The sequence below is a fragment of the Coturnix japonica genome, chromosome 3 (assembly GCF_054131305.1).
Source record: "Coturnix japonica strain WE chromosome 3, WE-NBRP24, whole genome shotgun sequence".
Classification (NCBI taxonomy): Eukaryota; Metazoa; Chordata; class Aves; order Galliformes; family Phasianidae; genus Coturnix; species Coturnix japonica.
Window position 1 is genome coordinate 73,018,426 of NC_140665.1, and position 7,025 is coordinate 73,025,450.

Here is a 7,025-nt window from a genome sequence, read left to right on the forward strand (position 1 = left end):
AAAAATCTCGCATCTTTTATTAATCATCTGTTAGTATTGATTCATGGTATGTTTTAGATGGAATAGTATGTCAGATGTATTTCATTTAAATGAGGGTCTTTACTCCCCGTACATACTGGCATCTTTGGTCTGTAACCACTTTACTCCTTGAGGTAAACTGTGTAGTTTCTTTAACATTGCAGTATCATGTCTGGTTATCGAGTATGTACAAGACCATCAATACTGAAAAACATATATACTGGGTCAGACTGAAAGTCTACTTAGTGTCCAGTCTTGGAGTGGCCAAAATCAGATACCTGGAGTTAAGCATGTTAGGAGAAACTTGTATGATAAGTCCTGGTAATACAGCTACCTCCAACCACTTCTCTCTCAATGGCTTCATAAGACAAAGGTGAATTCTGTGGATTCAGTAAATGTACAGTATTTACAATAATGTCTTTCAAACCATATGAATGCTCATAGTTTTTGTCCTCAAAGCCAACAGATTCTGAAATGCTGTGCTATAACTAGAAATAGTCATTTTCCACATATCTGGACAAGGTAGAGGAGTGGCAGAAGTATCTCAATTACCTAGTTTCAATTTGGCTTGACAGAAATAGTGATAGCAGAAGCAATAGCCATTTCCAAATTCAGATCACAATTCTCACCAAATGTGCCCACAGACAACACCTACAGCCAACAAAGGGGTTCTGTTGCCTAAACTTGGGTACCAAGTGCTGTATGAATTGCTTGCAAGTATTCTGCCAGCTCTCAGCTTCTGCTAGATGTGGACATGTGTATCCCTGGAGATCCATGTCAGATTTTCCATCCCCATAAGTCTACCTTGGAAACAGTGGGGTATCACAAGTGACATCTACACATAGTTAACTGAACCAAGCTCTCAGTGACAACCTAATCACGAGATGAGTCACTGCCAAGGCTTCCCCAGCTACACTAGAATCTCCAAGAACAGTAGGAACTTTGACTCTTGTCTTGCCCACAGACACCAGTGTGTAGAAACTGCCATGTGGGAGTTTTGATCTCAGACAGAATCCAATCCTCAGTGTGCAGAGCGTGTGTATGAAGATAAGACTGTACCCTTTATAATATTTTAGTTTAAAAATTACTTTTATCACTGTGGCATCATAAAATATTACTCATAATGCTATAATTCTCAGCAGCTTGATGACTTCAGAAGACAAAGCTGTATTGCTGGGGCAATTCATTAATGAGATAAGGTCAGATCTCATTATTACCTTTCTTCATTAATGCCTTTCAAAAAGGGAGAGACTTAGTGTGTTTCTCTTTATTGAGCTCAGGGGAAAACTACAATATCAAACTGCAATTCTTAATAGATTGAACTTAGAATGAACTTACTCTTTATCATTTTTCTTTGTTTTATATTTGCTTTACTGCTTTAAATATAAGAAAGTGATAGTGTTAACTGTCTGAAGCCAATTGTAAAGGGGCATTTTCTTTCTCCCTTCAAACTCTCAGTATAGACCTAACTCCGTCCTTGCTCAAGTTGATGAAAAACTACCTTTCACTGATATGGGAGCATTATTATGCTGATAAATGGTCTTGAAATCCCACTGAAGGTAGGTGGAGACCATATTATTTCCTAATGAACTTTAATGTAAGCATATGTTGAACCTTGAATTAATAATAATCACTAGAAACCAAAAGAAGTTTGGATAATTACAAAAAACGTTTCTTGAATGTTGTACTCATATTCAAAGACTTAATATACAGCTGGCAGCAAAGAACCAAATAGGAGCCTTCAGTCTCTATGGTTGTGAGATTTCTCCTTACTTTCCTTCTTTCTATTTCAGTCCCCACCTCCAATCTATGTCCACCTCCAAAAGTATGCAGTACCATGTAGAAGAGACAAGATCAGTGACATACTGACTTGTAAAGATCACAAATTTTACAAGACCAGTTGTGTTTTTTTGGCATTGAAAATACAAATCATTACTTTATAATGCAGTATCCATGTTCTTGATTGTCTATCCACCAACTGAAGTTCTGTAGGAATAGTTCTGTATCAATTTGCATCTTCTGTTTGGCAGACTATTATGCAAACATTGTAGTAAGCTGTTGCACTAATAATAATAAGATGAAGAGTTGAGACAACCCTAGAAGGTATATTTAGGAAACGCATCCTATTGCTTCCATATATGGGTGATTTTGTATTTTTGTGTATGTAGTTTCTTTGAACAATCAAAAATTTGTTGTGGTGAATCTGAGTGAAAAAATTATTTGGGAGAAAATATAGTAAACCAAAAAAGTGAATCTCTATTGTGAATTGCAGCACTGAAGAAGTATTTCCACTTTTTAACAAGTTAACCAGTGTATTTATTAATAAAGTGTTTACGTTTTTGATCAGTTATGTGCTTAGAAGTTCTAGACCTGTCAGAACAGCAAATGTTTTGCATAACTTATTCAGGCTACGTAATTTTTCAGCAGCTGCGAAGTCAAGGATATACACAGGATATCTACACAATGTGAAAGTAGTAAATCTATGATCAAATGGTAAATGGAGACCCAGTTAGAAGACTTTGAACTGAGGAAAGAAGTTTCTTGCAGGATAGTGCTGATGGCATCCCACTGTCTTATACCACATATTTCTACAGGAACAGTTGCTGGAATTATGGAGGGTGAAATAGGAGTCACAGAGCAAAGAGAACTTCAGCACGAAGAAACCCTGCATAACAGATCATGGGCTAAGAGCACTGTGTGCCTCCCAGATAAAACCCTAAACCCTGGTCCTACTGTTCCAAGAACTGAACTGAGCATTGAGAAGAACACAAATTAGTCAGGCTTAATGCATAAGGAGGGACATACCCAAGACTGTGAAAATTCATCAAAGATTTTGACTATCATGTGAGATTTCACCAAACCAACTGCAGTTAGCACTAAAGATACCAACTTGAACAGCCACTATTTACAATTGTCTGTGAGGCTGGAACAGGCTGGGGTTTCATCAGTGAAGGAAAGTTTTGTTAGGCATATATAAAACCATTGTTTTATGGGAACAAAATAATTCTGATGAAAATTGTTTCTCAGCTCCAGGGGGAATTTGATCCAATTTGTATGGATCAAATGTATGATAAATATTTCAGGACCAAGCAAATAATAATTTATTAATGCTAAAGCTTTTGTATGGACTGTGGGAGACACATGCCTCTGAACCCCTGCTCTTAAGTCTTCTGGCACAGAGAAATGCTCTAACAGGAATTATAAGGGACTGCCTCAGTTCTGTGAGTGAAGGAAGGTTTATTAAGCCAGAAGAGGCAAGACTGGATTACTGGCTCATGGGCTAGAGCATTGTCTTAGTTACAAAAGGAGCTGGAAACAGAAAGATTTGCACCTCAGTTTCTCTTGTCCTAGAACAGCTGGTGGTTACTGTGGTGGTCTCTTTGCACTCTGTTCTCTTTGTGGATAGAATTGCAGTGATTTGGTGGCATTCTAATGCCAAATGTAATAATTTTGTTTTGTTTTACTTTCTGTCCTGGAAAAGTCTTATAAAGTGAGAAAAGCATTTCTTACTCAGTTCTGACAAGTTTGAGCCCAACACCAGCCAGGTCTTACTCCCCTGAAGTCAAATATAAGATTGCCATCGACTCCACTTGAAGAAGGTGATTTCTTAGGAATCTGCTGCTCAGTGGAAAAATGACATTTTTTTTACTATTTTCTAGCTCCCTAGGATTCGGAAAAGAGCAGGCTGTTTTATGATGATGCCTTCCAGAAAAGCAGTTCTGCAAACACCTAAGAAATGCAATGGAATTGGAAGGGACACAAGGGTTAGAGGCAAGGGAAAGGGTCCCAGTGCATTATGGCTAAGTCACACTGTGCTGTCCTTCCCTCCAGCTACAGTATGTAGAAGACAGCCTTCATGGAGGTCTCTATACTTCATCTTCTTCCGGTGCACCTTCTTTTCAGGATCCCCTGTAACCTTCTGGAACCTTCATTTAGTTGGATTTGAAATCTCAGAACAGCGTTACAAATGGCAAAAAAAATAAATGGGAAAATATTAACATGTTCTCTATGTGTCTTATTTTGGCTGTGTCCTTGCCAACTTTCCATTAAAATGGTAATTTTTGAATTTGAAAGAAAGAATTAGAATTAAAAAGCATGTTTCCATGCAAGTTATTTTCCTTCTTTATTGAAAATGACAGCTGTATAATTTGTACCTACAAACCAAGCAACAGAAAAGAGCTGGAGTACAGGCCTCAGGCTGTCAGTTTTAAGCAACCTGGAGTTTGATATACCATGACGATACACCAAGACCACCACAGAGATGGCCAATTTCAATAAGAGGTAGTTACAAGAAAGAACACATTTTTTTTCTTCCCCTCTATGAAGCTATGCAGTTTGTGTTACCTTTGGATTCTCATTCCCTTGTGGGCCAGTAAATTAAATAACACATCAGTACCAGAAAGTAAACCAATCTCTTCTCCCCACTTTAGGTTTCTCTCTTGGCACAAGAAGCGTTTGATCTAGGTGTGCTGTCATAAAAGATAAGACCACTTAATCATCTTTAAGGGTTTTGATTTACTGACTGAAACTGTAGGGATACCTGTTAAAGAGATCCTGAGGTGCTTTTATTCATTCACTCCTTCATTAAAGCGTTCACTTTTAGGGGAAGAATAACAGTCTGAGGAGGAAATAGTTGTGGAGTCTTTAGGACTGCCTTTTGAGCAGCTGCTACACAATAGTCCAACGGCACATGAGGGCACAGCACTCCCCTGGAAGCCTGCTCTGCACGAGTGGTGTTTGCTGGGGCCAGACACTGTTAAACCAGATCCGGATGCAGGACTGTGGGCAAGATGCTCTGTGCTTGTGTTAGAAAGCAGAGCTCTTTATGGGAAGAGCACGAGGCAGGAGGATGGTTTGTTTTACAGAGAGAAAGGAGTCCTTTCCCTTTTCACCAAGCCAGGGGTGAGGCAGGATGGGTTAAGCCCACAGTCCCTTCCAGTAGGTTGACTTTCCATGCCACATCTGCCTGGAGCCCGCCAGCTAGAGACCAATGCTGGTGAGCTGCTTGTAAACCAGGTAATTAGAGATGTAGCTGGCTATAACATCTTGAAGGAGGCTCAGCATTGGGCAGTGACTTGTATTTATCGTTCAGCAGTTAAACATATTATACTGCATAAACCTTGCAATGGCTTGATTATAAAATGTGTTTTGGAAAGTCTGTGTGCCTTCCCTACAGAGTGCTAAACCTGGTGAAAAATGGGTAGCATCAATAAACACCAAACCTTGTACCAATAAATGAGTTCCCTTCATTACTCAAAGAGCCCAGAGCTATGGAGGTATAAAAGGCTCCATTCTCCCCTGCAGGGGAAAAACACATGTAGGGTAGAAAAAACTCAGTGAATTTCAGCGTGCTGTTTCCTGCTCATTTCTGCATGACAGGGGGATGGGGAAGGATCTGGGGCTTAACTTTCTCAATAGGACAAAAAATCATAAGATAGCCACCTCTCTAATTTACAGATGCTGGGATGCCCAAAGAGTCAGGAACATCTTGTTAACTGTCTTGTATATACTGTTTTTGCAGCTTTCCTTACATACCCCTCATCAGTGGGTTCCTCTGCTATGAAATTCTTCAGGATGGTTGTACAGCTCCCTGTGTTATGCATGCTTTATATATATTCATATATATATGAAGAGACAGAGTGGTGAGGCAGTGGCATAAGCTGCTTTGGGAAGTGATGGAGTCACCATCTCTGTAGGTGCTCAAGAACCGTATGGATGTGGCACTGAGGGACACAGTGAGCATTGTGCAGGTGGGCTGGTGGTTGGACTAGGTGATCTTAGAGGTCTTTTCCAACCTTAATGATTCTATGATTTCAAAGCAGACGAATAAAATTAGAGTACATTGCAATGACTGAGTTCAGTTTTTGGAGGAAAATGTCTTCCTTTGTTTGCCAGATCTCAGTTTGAGTGTAAAGAAAGTTTTTTCCCAGATCTTGAACCAGAGATGAGCCTATAATCTATGTACGTGTATGTTTTTTAGTATCTACAAAACTCTGACAACACTGGTCTTTTGAGAGGGTCATTCTTATTGTGTCAAGTGACTTTTTACCTGATCTATGACCCAAACAAAGATTCTCCCATGCCATTTTAGCCTTGCAGACCTGTTGGATTTTAGTTCCACTGCTTGCAGCTGTGTGTCAGGGGGAACCTGGAGGAGCTGCCACCAGGAATGAACAAGAAGCTCTGGCAGGAGGGAAGAGCAGCCGCAGGGGATTCACAGGCAGGGGCTCTCACTCTGCTGGAGTTGTTCTCATTGCAGCTGCTGAAATTTCTTAGTGAGACTGTTTCTGACTAAGCTTTCCCTTACTTCTCAAGCACAGACCCCAGAGCGGTGCCCTGCCATGCCTTGCTGCGCAGCCGCTGTTTAGGAGCAGCCTCCCAGCAGTGCCTGCAGAGCCATTGCCCCCGTGTGGCAGAGGAGAGAACGAGCAGCACAAACACCACTATACATAGTGCAGCACAGGAGCCTGTCTAAAATAAAATAGACTTTTTGCCCTAAACTGTTTCAAAGTGCCATAAAATTGCAGATTTATTTTAGGCACATTACCCCAGCCCTTGTTTTCATTACATCTCTGAGATGTAAGCTGGGGGATCTGAGTGTAGTGCTGTGCCTCAGATAATCAACAAGATGCTTGCTCTGAAAATCCAGCAGAAGTGCAGAATTTCACCACTCACTTTTCCTTCTGCAGCCTGTGGGCTTGCTGTGCCCATACAACCCCAAGCTTCTACCAATATTTTGCGCTTGCCTAAACACGAGTGCCATTGTGGCCTTATAAAAATCTGCTTTTGCCTCTAAATACCTGAAAAACTTTAAGAGTGTATTATTTTGGACCCCAGCCCTGGCAGTGGAAGCAGGAGGAGTGTAGTGAGGTCTACTTATTATTTGCCATTGCCGTAGACAGCTGTTAGAGTTACAATAACTTTGATCTTTTGTTTTCCCCACTCGGAGAAGCCCTCATTACCAAAGCATCACCTCTGACCTCCTTTTATATTTCCAGCATGTGTTT